We start from the raw sequence: 26,986 nt of genomic DNA, 5'->3' as shown, positions 1-26,986 counted from the left end.
GTGTGTGTGTGTGTATATATATATATATATATATATAATGTCTAGTAAGTGGCAAGTCAGACACAATAATTCATGACATTTGTGTGTGTTTGGGTTGGAGGGAATGTAGGGACTTTGATTCCAGCAAACATAATATATCCTTCTCAAGGTATACAGATTTGCCATCATACCGCCAGGTTCCCCTTTGACTTTTTGAAAGCTCCATCCCACTGAATGCCTCTTCTTTTACAATAAGATGTGCTCTGTTGCCATATCAAGGAAGGATGTGTTTTTGTTACATCTGTACTGTGTACATGAACTGCTAGTGAGTGTGCTCTGTGTGCTTTGCTTGTGCTGCACTGCCAACAAAGGAAAAAGTGATTGAAGACTAAACTGCAAAATGCATACTTTTGGTTACTGTAATTATTATTATTGGTTTACTCAAGTTATCAACATAGCTACAGAGTTGGGCAATAAATTGGGGAGACGACAAGCAGTATGCAAAAACAAAGCAAGATGCAGGAGCTTACAATGTAGAAGCTGGGACACAAGGTAGAAAGTAAACTTTGGCATTCTGAAAACCTACATCTTTAACTAAAACTACATCTTTAAGGTGCTGAGACTGAACTGTCCTAAACGTTAAATTCTTTTACTGTGACTAATAAGTTACTGTTTCAAAAATAGTTTGCCTGTCTGACCACTGTGCAGATTTAAGAATAGCATAAACAAAAGGAATATACTTCATCAATCTTTTTAACATGACTAGCTTTTATGCAGTTAAGCTGTAATTCTTGTCCTACATTCATCATTTCTTTTTCCACTAGAATGCTGCTTTGGCATATTACTTGTTACAATGAATGTACACAAACAAGAAAAAAAAAACAAAACAAAACAAAAAACAGTGCTTGGGCTGCCATCGATACAGACAGATAGTATTACCTATGCTCTTGTATAAGCCAGCAGGGGTCCAGGATATGAAATCCAAGAGGAAATGAAGATGTAGCTGAAACCACAGTACAAAGTGTGATTGTCTAAAGGCTCCTGTGTCAAACTGGTGAAGTCATTAAAATTGGCCCTTGGGACCTCCTTTATGATATAAAATTGATTATAATCCCGAAAAATGACTTTGAGGTTAGGAGTAGTAAACCAGACTATTACTGTGTTGTCTGGCATCTTAAACCACAGAATGGCACAATGGTTGGTTAAAGTATTCTCTCAACTGTTAAGCATGTGATGTATTATGATATGTAAACCAACCCAAGGACAAACATGCATGCCTCCCTGCAGCTTTGCCACAAAGAAATGTAGGGTATTATACAATAATTGCCTGGTCCTGAAGGGGCCAAAACCTTGATTTAACCCTATTCTAGTGAGAAGCTCTATTTTAAATGACTTGAAAGAGAATCTAACTTTATTTGAATAGAAGGCCAGGAATATATTAAGTAATATCTCGTAAAAAAGTTTATCTCTGGTCAAGTGTGTTCCCAGAGGAAAGCAAAGCAAACAAACACAGCCATGGCTACACAACTACATATATGTCTTCATCACCATTGCCCTCTTGGAAATGCTCTTTATTCTTACCAATAACAACCACACAACCTATGGCAAAACACTACTCTGACTTCCATACTCTGCAGGTGATACTTGCTAGTGTGTGCCACTGCAGTATAATGTTTCGGCGATTTGCTGGATGTATCAATGGTTATAAATGGGGTGGAAGTAGGAATGTACAAGAGAAAAGGGGAAAAGCTCCATGTTTGTTCCCTCAGACATGGCTCATTTGCCTTTATGTTACCAGAATGGAAAGCAGAAGAGGGAGCCCCTGCAACACCCCTACCTTGTACCCCATAACACCCTAGGCAGGAGCACCAGAAGACACAAAGTGCAAGGGAGCCTTGTACTTAACATCTGCTCAGGGTTGGCATTATGTACATGGCATCCTTGCGACTCTTGAGCTCTTAGCACTGATTTGCATTTTTATTCTTCCCAAAGGCACAAAACTGATCAGCAGCAAGGGTATGTGCTAAATGTATAGGCCCTGAATATACTCACTAAATATACTGATACTATATAGACTGTAAGCCCTACAGGGTAGGGTCCTCTAGCCTTTTATTTCCTAGACACTGAGCACTTAATCTGTATTGTAATTATATTTTTTATATTTATGTGAATTGTATTTCTAATTATGCACTTATTGTTACTTTTTATTCCAATGACCCCTTGTTTGTTACTACTAATTTATTGTTTTGCTGTGCAGTGCTTTGCCCTCAAGGAACGCTTTACAAATAAAAATATACATACATATATATATATACATACATACATACATACTAGACTCAGTAGGTTAGAGATTACGGGGCAAATTCATCAAGGGTCGAATTTCGAGGGGTTAAATCCCTCGAAATTCGACTGGGGAATAGAATCGAATAGAATGGAATAGGCAATTCGGGCGAATTTACGCGCTGGCGAATAGTCGAATTGGCGAATATTCGCCAGGCAAATAGGCGCTCGATCGAAGATTCGATCGAAGGATTTTCATTAGATCTAATGCCTTTTTATTCGATCAAAAACTTGGAAAACAAGCCTATGGGACTTTCCCATAGGCTTTTAAAGCAATTCGGTAGGTTTTAGGTGGCGAAGTAGGCAGTCGAAGTATTTTTAAAAGAGACAGTACTTCGACTATCGAATGGGCGAATAGTTGCAGCATTTTTGCGCTCGATCCAGTACTTCGCCTGTCGAATGGCGAATAGTCGCAGCGTTTTTGCGCTCGATCTATTCGAATCATTCTACTCAGGCGAATTTACGCCAATTCGATAGTCGAGGAGCACAAAAATTCAAAGTTTTTTTACTTCGAATCCTTCACTCGAAGTTAGTGAATCGGCCCCTATGTGTTGGCCAAAATGACATCTATGAATTTTGTTTGATACTGACTTATAAGTAAATAATAAATTCCTTTTCATTTATAACTAAATGCTGAACAACACATACAATAAGCTCTCAGTTAAATACATATTGTTGCACATATTCAGCCTTCCGCCAGTAGTTAGGAAATGATCAAATTCTATACAGATCATCGTTCCCAGAGAGTAATTCTCAGCCTTGTCTCTCAGTTAGATGGCAGAACAGACAGTTATGTGTAATGTTCATAAATCTATTGAAAGATGAATGAGTTAAGGTTCTCATACGCAATCAATTTATCATAGGAATCAAGGTTTATGTTTGAAAAATGTGTCTGGGATGTGCTAAATATTCACTTCTATAGAGCTTGGTTCAGTAGTGATCATAAGGCCCCACTACTGAGGTTGGGTCCCCCAAAAGTGAGGAGGGAAGAATTAAATCAGTGATGTTCAGTTTATGACCTTCCAGTTCTTGTTTAACTACTGTATCTAATAGGTTATTGCTTGATAAAATAGTGAACATATTTCATATACCATATTTTATATATTCCTGCGCTGGAGGTCACATTTCACTAAAGCTGTTACCTTATAACAGGAATCATGGCTGCTCCCACACTTACAATACATCTCAATATAGTGATAAATAGGGCTCTCCTGTAAAATAACCATTAAATATTTGCTACTGAACGTTCGTCGGAAGAAAAGTTATGAAAACACTTCTAACAAATAGGCTATACTTTGCATTGACATATGCCCTGATAGATTCCTGAAAGAATACCTTTGATGTCAGAAGGTCTCCCCATATCACTTAGCACTCCTGAGAGAATCTATGACATCACATCAGCTAACAAAATTAAATTTTACTAAAGACTTTGCTCATTTAGAGCATAGCTATTAAATCCTGACCTCTAGACACCAAGCAGCATTTCAAAGGAATTGTTGCTTTCAGGAAACTATTTCCTAGAAACCGATATGGACAAGTGAAGAACATCATCAGAGGCGGAAATACTGCTTCAAATACTTGTTAAATGTTTGTGTTACACCTTTTCCATGAAGTGGCCCAAATATTTTAATTATTTTGGAGCCCCATTTCTCTCCAACTTATCCATGCACAGAATGGACCATTTATAAACATGGGATACCAATCGCACTGTCCATCCTTTTAAATGTGAACTTCTTTATGTTTCCAAGCTGTTTTGCAAGACACTACAGAGAATTTGCCCTTGAGCCTGGTTTGCTAAATTAAGATTTCAAGCTCAAGGTATTTGTCCTGCTTTAAAAAGGAGTGTTGTAGTCTGATACTGAATGCTAAAACAAAGTGTACCTGTACCTTTGCATACATTCCCTGGAGATTTAGAACATGTATCTGAAAGAATAATTATAGTCTACGGAGGTCTTCAACAAGTTAGCCATTATATTACAGACAGATTGAAAATCATTTTAAATCGCTAGTAACACTATAACTATAATCATTTATTTGAATTAGTAAACCTTCTATTTCTATCCATTTATTACCATCCTTTTATAAATATTTCCCTACAAGAAACCGCCACGGTGAGACACCGGGGAAATAGTCATCCAATATTCTTCATTTTGAGGCACAATCCCACCTGCTACTCATTCTAGGTCACTTTCCAATGAAAATGAACTGAAGTCCAATTTTATCTGATAATCTGTCACATACAGTAGTTAGCTAGGCTTTCCATTGATGTCAATATGGAGTGATCTGCATGGCAGTTTAGTCAATGGACACAGGGGTGTCCATTGAATGCTTCTCAGGGGATAGACTACCTGTGTCTGATGTCATGTGTATAAAGTTGTATACAATTAGTAATAATGGGGAACACCAAAGTCTTATATGAAACCATGGGGGTGGTAAGCATCATCCTTATTGGGACGGTGAACCTAATATATTAAATCTTCTCTTTGCATCACAATTGAGGGTCTAACCACAGGACTATGTACTAAGTAAAAAGAAAACCATATCCGTGCAGAAAATAAACATTTATTCATGCCTTCATTGCTCATTAATAAAATAATAGGCTTGTAGAGCAATACTGTATATGAATGGCCTACAGTCGTCAAAATAAATAAATGAAAAGCAAACGAGGGGGGAGGTCATTTTTATTTTACTCACAGGGGTAAATAATGGCTCCCACATCTCGTACTGTATATGGCTAGAGCTATTTGCCTAGAATCACATGGAACGGATAACTTGCCAGTGATTGGGACACAAATGTCAAAATAATTTGCTCCCACGTCAGCCAGTCTGTACACTATTCAGCAAGAAATAAAACTCACTTTATTTCCAAAGTTTACACAGAGGAAAGTAACAGCATTGTTGTATGGCAGTACAAAACACAGTTCATAGATTCTTTCCAAAAACAGAATCTACTTTCACTAATATTTACTTAGGAGCTGGCATGGATTTTTAGCACACCAAGATGAAAAATTTTGTAGAAACCTGACTCTTTTGTATGTTGCTCCCAAGGATACGGACTGACATTTCTAACCTCAAAATAGTGTCGTTCATTGCCGATGCCGTCATTTTTTTGGCTAATGACCCTATATAAACACTGGCCGGGGGTTAAATTGCTATTTCACTAACCCTTTACAACAAATATTACCTTTGTTACAGCAAACACAATTCTTGTGCTCTGCAATCTATTCAGTACATTAGGCAGCAGAATTCGATTTTCCAGTTTTAGATTCTTCTAAAATACAAATGCCAATTGTAAATTTGGTCTGCCTCGTTTGCACAGGTTCTTTAGTGGTTATCCATGAAAACAATTCCCTTCTATAATCAGTATTATTGTCACTATATAGGGCTGATAATGACTTTTCAACAAACATTGCCCCATAGAAACACATTACTCCATTTAAATATACTGTTAATGACAGTAGTTTGGCATATATGTGGTTTGGGTTGTTTGTATGAGACATTTAATATGCTTGCCACACACAGATTTATTATTATATAAGGCAATATCATGAACGCTATATAAATGCAGGAAGTGCTGATAATCATTATGAAATATATCAGTAAAACACTGGCAACAGATTGTGCTTAGAAAGGATAATTACATTAGATAATTAATTAAACTAAATTTAAAGGTTTAATGTGTCATAAATCAGACAAGTCAACATTTTTCTCTGCACTATTATATTCCTCAATGACATTGAATCACATGCTAAAACAACAGACTCATTTTGGTTTGTGTCTGTTTCAGCTCCTTCCCCATAATGTTTAATGATCTTTACAAACATTGAGTTTGGAATTGTTAGCTCTGTGTTTGTTTGTTTTTTATTTTATTTGTTCCTATGTGAAATATTTTAATTGATCTTGTCTATGAAACTGTTATAATAATAATATACATAATAGTGTTTATTAAGAAGACAATCTTCCAGGGAACAGGAGTTACTATCACTTTCAGGGTAACACACAGAAATCCAAGCATGTTGGAAAGCCTTGATTCACTCTGGTGCTCCGTCAGGCAACCACTGGAAAAGGTTCAATTGTAAAATATGGGAATCAAAGGCAGAGAGCAGAATACCTGCTAATTAGTGTTTTATTGTGCATCCACACTTGAAAAAGCTCCCTTGTTGCCCAAAACATGTAGTGTGGATGCACAATAAAACACTAATTATGATTCCCATATTTTACAATTGAACCTATTCCAGGAGTTACTGAATAGCTTGAAAATAAAGAACAAGGTGTTTTGCCAGGAAAACCCCTATTGCCCACTGCAGGCACCCTGCAACATTACTGCCTACATGAGGATTTGCCTTGCCTTGCATTTACATGGAAATTGAAATAATAAAATAAATTAAAATGAATAAATAAACTACTACCCATCTGCGTGGTTAAAACTGGTGTGCTTTTAATTGATCTTAGTTGAGGCTTATGTTCCTAGTTTAGAGCAACTAAAGACCCACAATGTGACCCTCCAAATGGATTATATAGTCTTCACATTTGCCCAAGTCATTTACATACTTTTTTGTATACCATTCTTGTGCAATCTGTTTCATTGGGTAAGTAAGAGTGCAGCAGCAGGACACCCTGAAAGGTAACCCTGGAAGAAACATTGCTCAAGATAGGTCTAAATTCCAGGGGGCAAATTCACTAACCTCTGAAAACTCAGCAGCAAGGGCTTCCCTCACAGCACAGCACTTCACCAGGCGTAGATTCGCCAGGACAATGCTAATTTACTAAAAGTTGCGCTAGCGTTACTGTGCCAAGCGAAGCAAAGTTGCGCTATCGTTGCCTAATTTGTACACGGCGGGAAGTTAAAGTTGAATGGACGTATATGTTGCAGCAAATACATTACACTACACAAGCCCAGGGAAACCTTAGTAAAATAAAGTTGTTATATTGCCCTACACATGAGCCCAGTGTATAGTTTATGTGCCATATGTTAGGACATGTAGGGGGGAAGCCGGTTACCCCAAAAAAAGTGTACGCTCTTTTGCAGCCTATCACCCTGAAAAAAGGAAAAGACTAGCATTTTTTGGGACTTAGAAACATTTTCAAGTCCTATCTACTCTATTGCACTTTGCCTGGTCTGAGGTGGTGAAGGCAAGTCTGGCGCAAGAGGTAACGTTCAGTAAAATCTGCATCTGAATTTTCACCAGCGTTAGTCACTTCGCCCCCTGGAGTCCAATGTGTCTGTGTTTGCTATAATTTGCATCTTGAACTCAATTCAGTAAAGAGAGAGAGCACAGAGAGATCAACTCCTTTGGCGATGTCGCCAAACGAGCGGATCTCTCCCCAATATGCCCACATTGAGGTGGGGCCCAACGATCAGATCACAATGCAGTCCATACGGGCAGTCGGATTACGGGACTGCATCAACTGAGAGACTGTGCATATATTCCCTTTTTAGTTGCATTATGATGAATTCCGTTGTGTCTTATTTTGAGATTTGCTCTGCACCATGTGAGACTAAATCCTGCCCTTTTTACCTCTTAAACCTATATTCAAAATGTTTAATCATTTCCTATCACCAGATTAAGCCTTATTAGTTTCTCCAGGACCAAAAAGAAAAAACAGCTCTTTTTTGTTACATAACTGTCTCCATCGTGGGACTCAGCATTCAGAGTATGGATTTGCAGGATGCGGTAGAATAAGAAATGTAATATCTCTCATTTCTCTTGATTTAGACTAAACACTGCTTTCTAATCACGTCGGATACACACTTCACTACACAGCTTATAAATAAAAAGGCAGCCGCAGATCATCCCTAAAGCGAATTGTAATGGTTATGCACATACAGTACAGAATAGTAGAAAGAAATCAACTCCATTTATTCTGAAGGGAATTTTTTTTTTGTGTTTCCCAACTGTAAGCCCCTGTAGAGTCATTTGCAGTATGAACAGTGGCTTGGAGGTTCACAAGTGCTTAGCGCCTTGGCACATGCTCACACACACAACTTTCATCATATTTGCTGATAAAAACTTTATACAAAAGCACGGGGATAGTTATGCAGCTAAGCCTGAAGAGATGTTGAAGGTATAGAAGCTCTTACACAAGCACATGTGTCTCTTTGGGACCATTACTCAAGATTGCATGATTGATGATTGAAAAACAGGTCTTTATTTTATGCAGCAAGCCAACATTCCTCACCTTTAGAGGCACTGCTTCTATCTTTGTGAGTTACATTCTTCTTGAAAGGTAAAATATGCCCAATTTATCACTGGGAGCTATATACCTTTAAAAGGCACAGATGCCCTGTAATACTAAAGGAAATTTCTCTCCTTACCTTACTTGGGAATTGCTAAAATTACTGATTGCTAAAACAGCCACTTTAAATTAATTCAAAGAGGCTTTATGCAAGGGGTTTAGTGGGAAACTCATGACTCTGACATTGAAAAAATACTACCCAAGTACAGGTATATCCAGAGAAAAACCAAACCAACTCTTTGCCCAAGTCATCATTTAGCTTAGTTCCCATATTAAACATAATTTCAACTACTCTCTGAATAATAAACCTTTAGATACGTGTACATCCTAAATTAATATAAGAAGTTAACAAACTACTTGTTGAGTCAAAGAAAATGAAATGCATACATCATTGATATTGTGTCTTATAGTGACCAAATTATCATTAAAATGCTAGAATGGTTGTTGTACGTTAACATGCAGTCACTTTTCAGAAATGGAAGTGACTTAAAAATCCTAGGACAGATAGGACACTACCCTGCTTGACGTACAATATAGCCAACCATATAGATCCTCCACTGATGTCACTCTGAGTTTACAATCTGAATTCTAAATAAACTATGCTCTCTAAGATTATTATCCTTGAGACATGATTGGGGTAGCATTATTTGTTTAATTCTAAGACAACAAACCCCAAGCTGTTGGGCTGATCACATAGGAAGAGACAATACATACAGCTCTGGATTTAGCCTAAGTATACTTTTCTTTTTATGAGAAAGCTGCTTCTTCTATCTTGGTATGGAGCAGTCCTTTGAGAAACATTTGCATGATCAACTAATTCAGCGAAAAAGAGGAACTTTCAAGGGACAGTAATAGGGTTACTCCCCCCAAACAATTTTAAAAATTAAATTTTACATGATCAAAGTAAATGTAATTCTAAGCAGCTTTCGAATATATGTTAATCGGGGCCTCCAGCCAAAAACTGTTTATTCATAATGAAAGAAAATTTAATTATAAGCAACGTTATAATGTATATTCATTAAACATTTTCAATGGTATTAAAGTTTGAAGAAATGTATTTGCTATTAAAATCTCGGCATCTGTCTGGCTCTTTATATTCTGTGCACCACAGGCTCTTACTTCTGAAAGCATTACAGCTGATGAACAAACTTGGAGAAAAAAACTGACTTCTAGGACATTGTTTCAAGTGTCAGAACCAGGGAACAGAAATGCACAAATAAGAATATTATTTAAAATTTCATTTTATTACATTATGCAAAAAAAAATTCTATTTAATCTGTAATTGCTATTGACAAGATGATATGGCTGGTCATTTCTCCTGGAGGCAGGGGAAGGAATGCAAAGGAAGAGAGAGGCAGATATTGCTTTCCAATAACAATGGCATTTACAAATAACTAAATCCACAAAAAAAATGATGTACACTGGAATATTGCTTAAACATTTTCTTTTTATGCAGTATGGAGTTCCAGTTTATCAGCAGAGATAAAAAAGATGAGAGGGTACCAAAGTAGAATATAGTATCTAAACCTAAAATGTAATTATCACACAGAACAGAACAGAGCTAACTTTGCCAATGAATACTGAAATAGATTTTTTCTTAAATTATGCTTGAGAATGTAAATATTAGGAAGTATGATATTTATGATGATAGTATGATAAGATATTTAGTTGGAGTAGAGTGAGATGAAGTGTGGATGAATGTTATTGCTCCAGTAAGAGAAGAATCATAGTTCTTTTGCTCCTTCTGTTCTGCAGCGCTTGAAACCCCAAATAATCTGCACCTGAAACCTTTTCATTCTTGCAGACCTGAGGGGTTTACACTGAACACCATGAAAGGCTGTGAGTTATTAGAACACAGGGTGCCTGACATCTCTGCTTTCCAAGAGGTTATAGAGCAGTGCTTACTTTATGGTACTGCTTGTGATTGACATGTTCCTGCTACAATGCCAAACTCTCTTAAACTCACACCTGACTAATCTTGTGCTAACTGATGCTTCATACTTTTGATATTACATAATTAACATTTTTAAATGACTGTATTTATGCCTAATTTGGACATGTCCTTCTATTGCTATACATCCTGTAGAAGTTGGAGAACAGCTTTGCCATCATGGATTAAGCTGTAAAGAATTCTTTGTGAAAGGGGAGCAGAGATGGTTAGTGTATTTGTAACATTCAGCAGCAGGCTGAGTCTCTAAAATACTCAGGGAAGAAACATTTATTCCGGTACATTCTGATTAAAATTCAAAACATCAATGTTCACTTTTAAAAGTTGTGGTGTGCCCCAGAGAAGTACGAAGAAACCGATTTTGCATTAGAGTCTTGATAAATGATTGTGTACTTTGACTATACACCATTATTAGGGACAAGGATAGAAAGAAAATGCAAAATGTATGAATCGTTTTGGTTCACAGAATTTCAAGTCATTAATAAGGAACATTTGATTCATGATGATTCCTGAATTGATGAACAGTGTTTGTTTATACCTCTTGGAAATCGTGATCAATGATGTCAGAGAGAAGATAATCTTAGCACCTTATTACTTCTCTGGAGAGCTGCAAAAAAAACGAACGTGTATTTTACTCCTTTAGTGCATCAATCTGTAGGATTTTCATCAGAGCCACTTTTGGCTTCAGCCTTCAAAGCATATTTTTCTTCTGAAAGCTGCTTCTCCTAGCTTGGAGCAGTCGTTTAAGCTGCATTTGCACAATCATCTGCTTCAGAGAAAATGCAGGATTTACAGCACAGATTGTAGGTTCTTGGTCGCAGAATTACTGCTACAAACATTTCGCATGCCAACGATTAGCTCCGGGGTCTTGAATTGAATATTTTTTCTTCAGAATTTTTAAACATACCCTGTCAAATTTTATATTCAATGCCTAAGCATCATCCACTCAATTACATCATTACTAGGGTTACAGGTATCTACAAGCATCTACATATGTACTTCCAAAGAAAGAAAGTAGTTGTATCAGATATGCAACTTAATGGGATTGAAGTCCGTTCACATCTTATAAGACTTATTATTTGATAAACACTAGTTTAGGGAATCCTCATTAAGATAACACTGGAATATTAAATGATGTACAGTCTCAATATGCCTTGGGTAAACAAAAAAAAATTTTAAACTGACATGTACCTGTACCTACGTAGGTATATTGGTGACTCACCATTGCGCATGGGGGCCAAACATACATTAGCAGCAGATGGTTGTAATGTCTACCTTATTTGAAAGGACATTAAAAAATAAGAATCTTTCACATGAAATTACACAGTAAGGATATATATATACAGTCATTTGAAAAAGTTTGGGAATCTCTCTCAGCCTGCATAAGAATTTATTCCACTTTCAACAAAAAAGATAACAGTGGTATGTCTTTCATTTCCCATGAACATCTGGGGTGTTTTCTGAACAAAGATTTTAAGTGAAGCAGTATTCAGTTATATTAAATTAAATTAAATGTGAAAAACTGCTCAATACTGATTACTGGAACACCAAATTGGTTGGATTAGCTCGTTAAGCCTTAAACTTCATAGGCAGGTGTGTCCAATCATGAGAAAAGGTATTTAAGGTGGCCAATTTGTAAGTTGTGCTTCTGTTTGACTCTCCTCTGAAGAGTGACAGCATGGGATCCTCAAAGCAACTCTCAAAAGATCTGAAAACAAAGATTGTTCAGTATCATAGTTTAGGGGAAGGCTACAAAAGGCTATCTCAGAGGTTTAAACTGTCAGTTTCAACTGTAAGGAATGGAATCAGGAAATGGAAGGCCACAGGCACAGTTGCTGTAAAACCCAGGTCTGGCAGGCCAAGAAAAATACAGGAGCGGCATATGCGGAGGATTGTGAGAATGGTTACAGACAACCCAAAGATCACCTCCAAAGACCTACAAGAACATCTTGCTGCAGATGGTGTATCTGTACATCGTTCTTCAATTCAGCACAATTTGCACAAAGAACATCTGTATGGCAGGGTGATGAGAAAAAAGCCTTTTCTGCACTCACGCCACAAACAGAGTCACTTGTTGTATGTAAAAGCTCATTTAGACAAGCCACAGTTGTTTTGGAACAAAGTGCTTTGGACTGATGAGACAAACATGTGTGTCTCATCAGCTGTGTGGCTAGTTCAGGGACTGGGGCCCTTGTTAAAGTCAAGGGTCAGATTAATTCAGCTCAATATCAACAATTCTTTAGGATAATGTTCAAGCATCAGCCACAGTTAAAGTTACGCAGGATATTCCAACAAGACAATGACCCTAAACACACTTTGAAATCTACAAAGACATTCATGCTGAGGGAGAAGTACAATATTCTGGAATGGCCTCCACAGTCCCCTGACTTGAATATCATCAAAAATCTATGGGTTTATTTGAAACAGGCTGTCCATGCTCGGCAGCCATCAAATTTAACTGAACTGGAGAAATTTTGTATGGAAGAATACAACTTTTTTGTGATTTATTTAACCCATGATGGTTTTAAAGGCCTGAATCACTCCAACTCAGACCTGTCGAGTTCATGTAGAAGTCAGATGTCCCAAAGATATCCTGATTCTGCTGGGTTTCTGAAAAAGCTGCAGTATTCAGCGTAAATAAGAGTGTGCAAACAGAATTGCACTTTTTTTTTACACTGCGAATGTCTATAAGAACTTTTTAAATATGGCAAAAATTGCAAATTGCGAATATTATGTGCACATTCTGGGGCAGATTTACTTATGGTCGAATATCGAGGGTTAATTAACCTTCCCCATAGGCTAACATTGACTTCGGTAGGTTTTAGGTGGCGAACTAGGGGGTCGAAGTTTTTTTTTAAAGAGACAGTACTTCGACTATCGAATGGTCGAATATTCAAACCATTGTTAGTTCGAATCGTTCGTTTCGAAGTCGTAGTTGAAGGTCGAAATAGCCCATTCGAATGATCGAAGTAGCCAAAAAAACATTTGAAATTCAGTTTTTTTTATTCTATTCCTTCACTCGAGCTAAGTAAATGGACATATCTGTGTTTGAATTACGCCACAACTTTTAGCAAATTGTGAATTTAAGTTACTGTCAACGCTGATTTGCCCACAACAACCTTGCATGGTGGGCGCACTAACGCACACACCTGTCTCATTTGCGAGCCAGCAGTGCAATATTTTAGCGTTCAGAAAAAAACATGGGCAATACAACCTTTTGCGAATAAATATGTGCTGCACAAACTTTATAAATGATGCCCACAGTATTCGGGAGTCAAATCCGAAAAATTTTCAGTATTTGGATTTAATCAAGTTTTTTAATCAAGACATTTTCGGGAAAATATATTGGTAATTAAGGGGAAAAAATCTGTGCGGATTTGAAAACTCTGAAAATTTTGAAAACTTTTCAGATTTTAATAAATAACCCTCTTAATGTCTATTAAGGAATGAAAACTTTAGAACACACAAAGAGTAACATTTCTTGAGCACATGACAACTATACTTGTTTAGGAAAGGGATACATTTGTCATGATCATCTTCTACTCTTTCTAACATTGAATCAAACCTGATGACCTGGTTCTGTTCTTCCATTAGTCTATCAAGTCATATAAGCAAACGATAACCTGCATGTCTAACATCATGCCAAACAAAAGAGCCTGGACAATGTACCCTGGTTTCTAAAGGAGCAGGTGTTCTGGATCCTAACCAGAAAAAGGGGGTGCATTTACATACAGTACTTAATATAGAAACAAGAGTTATCTGTGGAATAGGTACTCAAAAGTGTATATACTGGGAGGATGATTGCTGTGGATAGAGCAATATTTAACAAAATGAATATAGATGGTAAGATATTCAGTGACCCCAAGATACAGCAATTGATAGTCCTACTGATAACAAAGGATACCAAATTAATATATGAATATCTTCACATTAAAATATTTCTCTCCATGTAAGATTTTCAGAATAGCCTAAATGGTCAGCAGAGTACAAATAATTGACCGCTGCAACTTATTGTGAACAAGAATGTATACATATGGTGTCAGTTGCTTTACTGTCATGAATGGTGTGTTAGGTGTCTGAATTGCATCAATATTCATAACAATATCATAGTGGTTTGTTTAGTATAGGGATTGTTGCATTATACATATCACAGGAATATCCCTTTGCTACTAACCTCCTGCACACCAGGTTCATGGGAATCTGAGCGGGACATTATGGATCTGTGCACTCGTATAACTATTTTATAAAATGTCTAGGGTGCAGAGGGTTCCAGAAAAGTGGCAAAGCCATATTTAGTACAAACGTATACATAATTAGTACAACGAATAAAAAATGAAGATAGTGCCAACATTATTGCTGGGCATCCAGCTGGCATCCTAAAGCAAGATAAACACCAAAACATAATGCAAATAAAGCAAGATATTACATAAATACAACTCCCAAGTATTATGACAGTAGTAGAACTACAATGTCATTAAAATAATTAACACGTATATAGAATACTGCTGTTTTTCGACTGTATATACCATGCACTGCAGAGATGGACTGACAACCCAATCTCCCAAGAATTAATCATAAGTATCTTGGCAACCAAAATATGGACACCTGTTTGTAGTTTAGGAGATGGCAGGCTAATATAATCTTGTGTTATCATTTGGTACTTATGTATCTCTAACCCTAGGTATCTGGGTCTTTGTTGTTCTCATGATGTGCATCTCACAAAACTTTATATAAGGAATAATGTAACCACGTGACCATATAAGATAGGAGGACAAAGCCTTACTGCATTTATACAGGTCAGGTAACTTCTAATATTCTAATAACAGATAATACATCATTTGTTAAAATACACAAGTCGCAATGAGTGACATAAATGTGTCTCAAATGTGATACAAACGACATCACTGAGCACCAATTACAACTGATGACATCATTACGCACTACTTATAAGGATATAAATTACAGGATGTTTATAGCTCCTCTGTAATCCAGGTAGTATTATATAGTGAATAAAGTACCCCCTCTTGTAAATTATAAGGATATTATAAATTACAGAGGCGTTTCATAACCATATAAAAACACAAGGCAGAGTGTTTTTATACAGGTCATGGAACTCCGAGGTAACTTCTAATATCCTCATATTTTGCAACTGGGGGTACTTTATTTATTATAATACACAAGTTTCAGTGAGTCACGTGACAGAAATGACATCAGAACTCACCGTTTATAAGAATATAATTTACAAGATATTCATGGCTTTTGTGCATTATATTGATATATAGTTACATAGTAGTTACATAGTTACATAGTTACATAGTTAAATTGGGTTGAAAAAAGACAAAGTCCATCAAGTTCAACCCCTCCAAATGAAAACCCAGCATCCATACACACACCCCTCCCTACTTTTAATTAAAATTCTATATACCCATATCTATACTAACTATAGAGCTTAGTATCACAATAGCCTTTGATATTATGTCTGTCCAAAAAATCATCCAAGCCATTCTTAAAGGCATTAACAGAATCAGCATCACAACATCACCCGGCAGTGCATTCCACAACCTCACTGTCCTGACTGTGAAGAACCCCCTACGTTGCTTCAAATGAAAGTTCTTTTCTTCTAGTCTAAAGGGGTGGCCTCTGGTACGGTGATCCACTTTATGGGTAAAAAGGTCCCCTGCCATTTGTCTATAATGTCCTCTAATGTACTTGTAAAGTGTAATCATGTCCCCTCGCAAGCGCCTTTTTTCAAGAGAAAACAACCCCAACCTTGACAGTCTACCCTCATAATTTAAGTCTTCCGTCCCGCTAACCAATTTAGTTGCACGTCTCTGCACTCTCTCCAGCTCATTTATATCCCTCTTAAGGACTGGAGTCCAAAACTGCACTGCATACTCCAGATGAGGCCTCACCAGGGACCTATAAAGAGGCATAATTATGTTTTCATCCCTTGAGTTAATGCCCTTTTTTATGCAAGACAGAACTTTATTTGCTTTAGTAGCCACAGAATGACACTGCCCAGAATTAGACAACGTGTTATCTACAAAGATCCCTAGATCCTTCTCATTTAAGGAAACTCCCAACACATTGCCATTTAGTGTATAACTTGCATTTATATTATTTTTGTAAAGTGCATAACCTTGCATTTATCAACATTGAACCTCATTTTCCAGTTTGCTGCCCAGTTTTCCAGTTTAGACAAATCACTTGCAAAGTGGCAGCATCCTGCATGGAACCTATAGTTCTGCACAATTTAGTATCATCTGCAAAAATAGAAACAGTACTTTCAATGCCCACCTCCAGGTCATTAATAAACAAGTTGAAAAGCAAGGGACCTAGTACAGTACTCCACTAACAACACTGGTCCAATTAGAAAATGTTCCATTTACCACAACTCTTTGTAGTCTATCTTTTAGCCAGTTCTCTATCCAGGTACAAATACTATGTTCCAGGCCAACATTCCTTAATTTTACCAGTAACCTTTTGTGTGGCACTGTATCAAATGCTTTAGCAAAGTCTAAGTAAATCACATCCACTGCCATCCCAGAATCGAGGTCTCTACTTACATTCTCATAAAAAGAAATTAAGTTAGTCTGGCAAGATCTATTACGTATAAAACCATGCTGGCACAAACTCATAGTATTATGATTTGCTATGAAGTCCAGTATCTTATCCTTTATTAACCCTTCAAAAAGCTTTCCTACCACTGACGTCAGACTAACTGGCCTATAGTTTTGAGGCTGAGAACGGGATCCTTTTTTGAATAGAGGCACCACATTAGCAATTCGCCAGTCTCTCGGCACTATGCCAGATCTCAATGAATCCTGAAAAATTAAGTAAAGAGGTTTGGCAATCACAGAGCTAAGCTCACTAATTACCCTGGGATGAATACCATCTGGCCCTGGACCTTTGTTAATCTTAACATGTTCAAGTCTCTTTTGAATTTCTTCATGTGTGAACCATGCATCATTAGTTGTATTACTAGAATTGGGACTGTTAAGAAGGAAACCTTCACTTACTGGTTCCTCATTTGTCTAGACAGATGAAAAATCTGCGCTTTTATTTTGTTTTCATCAACCAGCTGACCCCCTTCTGATAGTAAGGGTCCCACCCCTTCCTGCTTCATTTTTTTACTATTAACATATTTAAAAAATAATTTTGGATTTTTTTTACTGCTTGCTGCAATATCCTTTTCTATAGCAATTTTAGCTTGCCTTATAGCTTCTTTGCATGATTTATTGGCCTCCTTGTACCTTATAAATGTTTCGGCTGTACCACCTAACTTGAAAGCCTTATATAGTGGATAATGTACCCCTGCTGTAATTTATGAAGATATTATGTTACCGAGGAGTTATGTGACCATATAAAAGCACGAGGCTGCAGGCAGCTGCAGGAGACTTGAGACAGGAGTGAGACATGCGATGAAGGAAAGAGAAGCCCTTCATCGCATAAAACCGGTAAATCACGTTGTGGGAAGTGATGAAATGTGGAGCCCGAAAGCTATAGTGGTGGGAAGCAAGTGTAGAGGAGAAGGCAGCAGCTGCGGGTGCTGTCTCTTTAAGCTTATAATCGGCGTGTTCTGACGAAAGAATGCGCCGTTTACAAGGATATAATTTACAGTCTGGTCCCATAGGGAAATGACCAGACTGTAGATTATATGTAAATGGTAGTCACATCAAACATCGGCACTCACCAATTCTCACACCAAATCGCAGGTGCATCGCCCTGGTCATTTCAAATATTTATAAATACTGGAGGCACTTATGGACATAATCACAGGTGGATTTATTGAATTTTCACATGTTCCAAACACATATATATAAATATATATACTAGTAGTATATATGTAGTATTACATATATACCAGCTAGATGCCTATGGAACAATGCATATGCACACAGACAACACAGGAATTTTCACATAAAGTAAATACAGGTGAAAATTTTAATTTTTAACAACCTTTTGGTTCCTCCTGTGAGAAAGGTCTGAGATTATTTTTGAAAGTTAACAAGATTTTGCAATTAAAACGATTTTGATTCAGCCAAATCCTTAGGATCTAGCTGAACCAAATCTGAACCCTTGTGATCCTTGTGGATAACTAAAGCTAGCATATACTTGCTTGTAGGTAATTAAGCTTTGCTGATTGTATGCTAATATTGATCTTCAATGAATGGGCCAGTCTTTAAGCAATCTTTTGAGGCAGATGTGGTATGTGTCCACCCCCTCCAAATATATAATATAAACAATTATTCTAGAGTTTATTTTTTCAGAAGAAATAATGTCCAGGTTCATTTTAAGATTTTTCATTAAACTGACTGATTTCAGGAAAATGGCACATTCATTTTGCTCCATTTTGTTTGAGAGAAGCTGGTTTCCATCATATTTTGTTTTTACCAAGACAGTAATGAAGAGTATGCCGAACAAGCTGCTTATTTTGCAATTCGACCTTGGTAGTGGATGTCAAACTTGCAACCCTCTGGCTGTTTTTTTTACTGTACCGTCCATCATTGTCATTCCCAGGAATACTTTATACTCTACACTCACAATCACATTGCGCAGGAACAGACATGCGCAGTATCTGTCAGCTATAGAGATTTCACGATAAGATTTTCGTTACCTAATGGCTTACTGGAGGTTGTTGTAATATAATTAGTTGAGTAAAATATGCTCTCTAGTTGGGTCAACAAGAGTATCATAAGCATCATCAGACGTTCGATATCTTCCTGATTATAGCTGTCAAGCTTATACATTCCAGGCTTAAACCATATGCCATATATGATTATTAGAATTATATATATACTTATATATCTGGCACCATAACATACAGAGATGGCTTAGGAACTACAGAAATGCAGACGAGAATAAAACTGAAATAAGCTATAAGGATTTTTAGGTGTGTGATAACTTTTCCAGGTTCTTTGCTCACAATAAGGAATTTTTCTGAAAGTTCTTGAAAACACACTGTTGTTTTGTTTTTATGCGAAGCAGAGCCAGTGAATGGAAGAAGTTTGAAAATGTGTTTCCCTTGGTGTACCCCCAATTGCAGCTATCACAGTTCCAGAGTATATCCTAGAGTCTCCTATGAATTTACCATCCTAGCCTGCCCCTACTCAACCCGCTCCATTCACTATGACGTTCATGACCCATATGGATTTCATTCACTGTAAACAGGGTGACTGCCTCTAATTTAGTCAGTGAGTGAAGCCCCTCAGTGGCAGAACTTTCAATAGCTGCAGGGGACACATCTCTGACACAATATGGGTCTGAAAACAAAGCCCTGTGCTAATTGATGGACCTTTTCACTATGAAGCAGACAAGAGGTAATTTCTCAAGATTGAGAATGGATTAACAATTGAAAGATTGACAATGGATAAATGTGTTAACTTACTGAATAATCTTTTTTCAAATAAACTAGTAACATAGATATTTATTCATTACAAATCATAAACATCTACCTTGTATTTCTAAATATATGAATATGCACAATTATCTATACAGGTAAGGGACCTGGTATCCCGAATGCTTGGGTGTTCCAGATAACAGATCTTTCTGTAATATGAATCTTCATACCTTAAGTCTACTAGAAAATCATGTAAATATTAAATCATAGCGGTCTGGAGGTTTATACTGACAAGCAAGATCAATCAAGTGTTTATTTCTCCAAAAATATGACGTGAAGTACTACCAACACACTTTCCGCACGGAAAAGTGTCAGTCAACAGTTCAATTCTTAAACTTTGCTCCTAGTGATATTTATATAAACCTTAATATATCAAGTTGTTTTAAGGTCCGTGCATTTTTTACTTAGAGAGTGAATTAGTTAAGAAGTGATTAAACGGGAAATTAATTTTTGTTCCAGTAGTCCCAAGGCTATCACAGTTGGTAGCAAGTTCCTGTCTTGGGTGGCATTTTCTGGGGCTTTTCTAAACCTGCCCTTGGCCCCACAAATAAAGTATGTAATCTGCTCAGGACACTGTACTGGAAACCAGCTTATAGGTGCAGAAGGTTCCAAAACCCCTCTTCACTATCTATCAGACTTTGCAATCTCAGGAGGAAAAACAATTTCTCAGTTGCTATAACAAATGGGCTCAGGATATTGGTGAACTGGCTCTTGATAAATGGACAGAAGTTTTGAGACACCTGTCACACCCTACAATAGCAACCAGGGATAAACTGATTCAGGTACAATTCCTACTCCTGCTCCTATCTGTCTGACCCTGGAACACCTACATTGAATGACTCCCACTAGAGACATAAATTGCACATGGGGCTGTGGACACCCGGGATCCTGGATGCATATGACATGGTCTTGTCCTAAGCTTGTGGAATACTGGATACAAATTTTTGCATATATATCTAAAGTGATGGTCCTCCAATACAACTGGATCCAGCAGTGGCACTACTAGGCCTTACAAGATGTCTTGTAGACTTAGCGGAAAGTAGAACTTTACTCCAACTTCTAATTCATTATGCTAAAACACAAATCATCCTAAAATGGAACAGACCAGACATACCAACACTGGAGACCTGGAAGGAACTAGTAAATAAGGCCCTGCCATGGTATAAAGCTGCTTATTTTTCCAGAGGGTTTACAGATAAATTCATAAACATATGGATGTTGTGGGTGCTCAACTCTGATACCAATAGCCCTCATGTATTTCAAAATCCGGTGTGTATTTAATCTTGGTCTGTTCCCTCTCCCTTCTATTTAACAAATTTTCCTTTCTTTCCTTATCATTCATTTGTTTATTTTATATATATATATATATATATATATATATAAATATAAAACTTAATAAAAAGAAGTTTTAAAAAAAAAGTATGTAATCTGCATATTCCTACACAGGTCAAGTCTAGATATTCTGCAGTACTTTGCAAAAAAATCACTCACATGAGTCCCTACCCCAAAGGAGCGTTCAGTGCTTATCCTATTCACAAAGAGGTCGATTTTATCATATATGTTTTTGGAGGGGGTAAGGAAACCATAGGAAACTCTTTTAAGCAAACACAGAGTATACAAACTCCTTACAGGTTGTGTCCAGGCTGGAATCAAACTTAGGAACCTGGCTGCCTTAACCATAGTTAACATTCCAAAAAGTATATCCCAACACCAATTCTGAGGTTCTAAATTAATCAGGTCTCTGATGAAGTACATAGTTACGAAACGCGTCAGACCATGAGCTAGCATTTCTTTTTTAACCTGATGTAAATCAATAAAGGATGATCTTTTAACTGATAATCTATCTGAGTGATCTTTTTGACTTTGGAGTGCGCTGCAATGACTTGGATGGGCCCTAACCATAGTGCCACCATGCTCCCCTTATTAACAAAATAAACAGAAGCATAGTTAGTTGCCACCTGACCAGTATTTTAACCACCCAACTGATATAAATAAGACTTGGCAACCAACAGTAATAAATTCAAGTAAAAAAAAATGAGAAAGAAAAGCCCACAACTTGCTGCATTTTTGCTTTACAATACATGTTGCAAAATCATTGTTAGAGAAGTTATGCTACAATTTTTCTTCATGGAAAAAAAGACTGCCATTCAATCAACTGTTTACAATTATGGTGACCAGGAACCTACTTATCTAGACAGTTGGAGAATTGACAAGGGCTCTGATCCCATTGGTTGATGTGAAAGGCAAGGATCAGAAAACAATGACTTTGGTGTATTTATTTTAAATTTGAAATAGATCTCTTGGTGAAATTCTAGAATGAATACCTGAGAAGGTTTGCTAAAGAACTGTACTGAGTGAAAATGCCCACTCATGCCTGCTTTGCAGTTATGCACCTTTATATCCACTGGGTGTGTTGATAATTGTACACTGTTTTTGTCCAATTCTTTCAGGATTGCCTCAAGGGAACAATGGGGAATATTTTATTACCTCCATTTGTTTTTACAAAGAGGGCATATTTCCCTTTAAAGGAATTGTTCAGTATAAAAATAAAAACTGGGTAAATAGATAGACTGTGCAAAATAAAAAAAGTTTCTAATATAGTTAGTTAGCCAAAAATGTAATGTATAAACGCTGGAGTGATTTGATGTATAACATGTCAGTCAGAGCACTACTTCCTGCTTTGCAGCTCTCTTGGTTTACACTGACTGTTACAGTGGTTACCAGGCAGTAACCAATCAGAGACTTGAGGGGGGGCCACATGGGTCATATCTGTTGCTTTTGAATCTGAGCTGAATACTGAGGATCAATGACAAACTCACTGAACAGAAATGTACCATGTGGCCCCCCTTCAAGTCGCTGACTAACTCAGAGTTATAGAGCTGAAAAGCAGGAAGTAGTGATCTGACTGACATAATATACATCCAATCACTCCAGCCTTTATACATTACATTTTTGCCTAACTAACTATATTAGAAACATTTTTTATTTTGCACAGCCTATCGTAGTTTCCTTTTCAGGGAATAATATTGGTAATCCCCCCCCTCCCTGTAGGGCAACATGAGCCCACGGTTACTTGCTGACAGGTCACAAAGGTTTGAAGGTCTTCTCCAAAACACATGTAAAGACGATAATTTTTATGGTATGGAATTTGCTATAAACATATGATATATTTCCAGCCTGGAAAAATGTGAAAAATACTTTGAACCTCAGAAGAGCCCCTGTGATAAATGACACTGGAAAATCTTACAGATGTAATAATATTGTGTAGATTCCAGGGTGAGCCAGATTTATAAAATACACTTAAACGAAAACTCTGTCACACAAAGTAGAAAATATTGAAACCGTTAATTCATATTAAAAAATGTCACTAATTAAGAAACAAATGAAGTTTGACTAAAACTATGTCATATTTTTTCCGCTCTAAAACAGATTTTCCTCCTCTGAGCAAAACAACATCCAAAGGCTTGATAAATATACCCATCGACCAGCTGTAGGATATTATGCAATTTTGATAGCACGTACTGCACACTCTCTGAACTGAAGCAATCCTTTATTCTGTCACATTGCCCGATGGAGCCTGCTTTGTATTGGCTTGCCTTGTATCACTTGCCTTAAGGCAGCCACAATCAGTACTGCTTGCAGCCCTTATATGCAATTTTTAATATACATTTCAGACAGAATCATTTCAGCAGTATAATAAATTATCTTTTAAAATCCCACTGTATAAATAAAGCAGGGCTTGCTGATTCGCCTGTAGAGGTGTTTTTTACACAGAAATGCAGGAAAGGGAAAAGGTCATGATACATTTAAGGCAGAGTTTAAACAAGGTAACAATTTAAAATCTTTCTTAACATAGGCTGAAGTAATAAGCTTAAAGGGAATCTATCATGATTTTTATGATGCAGTTTTTATTTTTAAATTACACTGTTTACACTGCAAATAATTCATTTTCATTTCTGAACCAGCAAGTGTATTTTTTTAAATTTATAATATTGGTGTGTAGGCAGCCATCTCAGGTCATGTTGCCTGGTCATGTGCTTTCAGCAAGAGCCAGCACTTTAGGGTGGAACTGCTTTCTGGCAGGCTGTTGTTTCTTTCTCCTACTCAATGTAACTGAATGTGTCGCAGTGGGACCTGGATTCTACTATTGAGTGGTGTTCTTATATCTACCAGGCAGCGGTTATCTTGTGTCAGGAAGCTGCTGAACTGGGATTCAAAATAGGCTCTGCCATTCCTACTACACAGAGGCCCAAACAGCCCCCATCAGCCCACTTAATAGTCACTTTCTATGGCATCTTACAGCAGCCACTCTGGCATTTGCCAGAACCCACAGATTTCCAGTCCGGGACTGGCTGATGGGCTGCTAGGGGGGAAAGGGAGGGGGTGATATTACTCCAACTTGCAGTACAGCAGTAAAGAGTGCCTGAAGTTTATCAGAGCACAAGTTACATGACTGGGGGCAGCTGGGAAACTGACAGTATGTCTAGCTCCTGTCAGATTTCAAAATTAAATATAAAAAAATCTTTTTGGTCTTTTGAGATACGGATTTCAGTGCAGAGCAGCACTGTTAACTGATGCATTTTGAAAAAATTATTTTTCCATGACAGTATCCCTTTAATATTTGGTCTAATAAATCACACTCCAGCTCCAGCATATTACATACAGCCAAAGGTTGTCATGGAGATGTTAAGAGGTGTAGTACAACAACTGCTGAAGGCTTGTAGATTATACATCCATGAATTACAAGTTTCCCTTTCAAAGTGTCAATCTTCTTCTTAAAGCAAGGAACAACTTAAATAATTTCTTAGAATATCTATAGTTAAAGACATGGAAATGCCTTTAGGCCAGCTAAACAGATTGAAATGCTTATTAGACAACTTTAATACATTTAGGGGGTTATTTACTAAATTCCAAAATGTTCTCATTATTTTAGTAAAACAACTTCGGCCAAACACCCGTCCACAATTTTTCCTTTTTTATCAATAGAATAATTTGTAAAATCTGGTGTGGGAAAAGTCTCTATAAACTCTCAATAAAATTGTGAAAAAGATTTTTTTAGATTTGACACCTGAAAACTCCAAATGTATCGGATTATGCCTGAAAACCCCAAATTTTCTGGATTATCATATGCAGATCATGATATCTTCCAATTGTAAAAGGGACATCTGCCATTGACTTCTACATGAGCTCGGCAGGTTTGAGATGAAGTATTTGTTATTTGGACTTTTAGCAGCCTCAGAGTATAATAAATCTCAAACAGATTTTTTTTTTCCCCACAAAAAAATTGTATTTTCCCCTTTAAAACTCTGACCAGAATAAATTGGACTTCATTGAATAACCCCCTCAATATGCTCTAAATACCAGCACTATCTGAAATCCATAGGGACTGCAGTTGTTAATCCTTTGCAGGAAACCAATGTGGAAAACACAATCTATTGCTATGTACTGTATCACGAAAAATAGTTGGCATCACCAATATCCCTTAACCTATAGAAGGACTATGGAAAGAACATATATATATAATGCCTTACCTTGTCATTACATAGTTGCTTGGTTTAATAGTGAACAGAGAATCCAGTGATTAGGAATTATATGATGGTTTAATCCTAAATAACAAGAATAAAATAAATTTAGGATGGTGACAATGGTGAAAATCATAGTTTAAAGTACACACACATATTTATAAATATCGGATATATATATATATATATATATATATATATATATATATATATATATATAGTATATATATATATTGATACAATTCCATATGAAATGTCTCAACCTACATTTTTGAGCTTCTCTAAATCATGATATAATTTACACTGGTACAAGTTAACAGGGGTAGACAAACATACGTGCAATGCCAACCAAACTCTTGCAACAAGCTCAAATGGTTGACCTAGACTTCCTGACTTCAGTGCAGCCACAAAGATAAGTTCTATAACAGCTCATATTTGAATATGAACCTAATCATTGTCATGATTTACAGTTCAGCATTCAGCACTTTATTTCTTCTGCATCACTCCAAGTTCTATTTTATAAACTGAATTACACTTTGTAATATTCAATACCCAATAGTCAAAGTTGGAGCTATAGTGTATACTGTAAAAAAATACTACCCAAAAGGTAAACCCATAATATACTGTATATATAATGCCACATGTTGTTTATTTAATTATACGTTTTAAAAAATGTACTTGTGAGAAAAAATAACATATTCACTGTTTACTAGTTATAAATCTTTCCTAGTTATCATAGTTATGAAGCTATCATAACTTTCCAAACAAAGAAATCTTTGCCGAAATGTTTTCTCAAGTATGAACACGTTTTATCAAGAGCAAATATGTTGCATTCAAAAAATAAACAGTAGGGGGTTATTAAAATTCAAACTAGAATCCAAGAGTAGACCTTTTTTATTATTAAAAGCTAAATTGAATCGGATCGGGTAAAAACTAGATAAAATCGAGTGCGTTTTTTTTTAGGAAGCCCACATTTTTCAGATTTTTGCCAGAAAAGATGCGATTTTGGGCTAATCGCAGTTCAGAAATAGGACAGGGGCCTCTGCCACTGACTTATACACAACCTCAGCAGGTGGTAGATTTCCATATTCTGGCTTTTTGCTGCAACTGGGTTCAATAAATCTTGAAAAATGTGAGTTTTTTTTAAAAAAAAAGTAAATGAGGATATGACCGCTCAAGACTCACCCCACCACACAATGTCCCTCCAGTCAGCTCCGTAAACTCCGCATGCTCAGCCACCAGCATCCCAGCAATGATACAGGTCCAAATGAGCAAATCAGGCAGCACTAGGTTTGAGTAGGTTTATCCGGATAGGTTAGGTAGGTTACAGGGTAACAATTTCGCCTTGCACGTTTCGGTAACATTACCTTAATCATAGGCAATGCCTATTGATTGCCTATGATTAAGGGCATGTTTCCTGAAATGTGTAAGCAAAGTTGTTACCCTGTTGTTGCGATAAACCTACTCAAATCTATCCGGAGTGCTGCCTGATTTGCTCATTTGGACCTTTAAAAAACAAAAAGAGTTTTGCCCCAAAAAGCCCAACCGGAGTTTAGTAAA

General features: G+C 36.9%; 1 protein-coding gene across 1 annotated transcript in view; it reads right to left on the bottom strand.

Moving 5' to 3' along the window:
* Positions 1–26,986, bottom strand: part of znf469.S (zinc finger protein 469 S homeolog) — a 354,800-nt gene that overhangs the window by 163,870 nt on the left and 163,944 nt on the right. Inside the window, exon 3 of the mRNA XM_041561203.1 lies at positions 25,436–25,510. The gene's annotated coding sequence lies outside the window, so the exon portion shown is untranslated. The remainder of the gene's footprint in view (positions 1–25,435; positions 25,511–26,986) is intronic.

This window comes from Xenopus laevis, chromosome 4S (genome assembly GCF_017654675.1).
Source record: "Xenopus laevis strain J_2021 chromosome 4S, Xenopus_laevis_v10.1, whole genome shotgun sequence".
Lineage (NCBI taxonomy): Eukaryota > Metazoa > Chordata > Amphibia > Anura > Pipidae > Xenopus > Xenopus laevis.
This window is presented reverse-complemented; position numbering and strand designations above follow the sequence as displayed.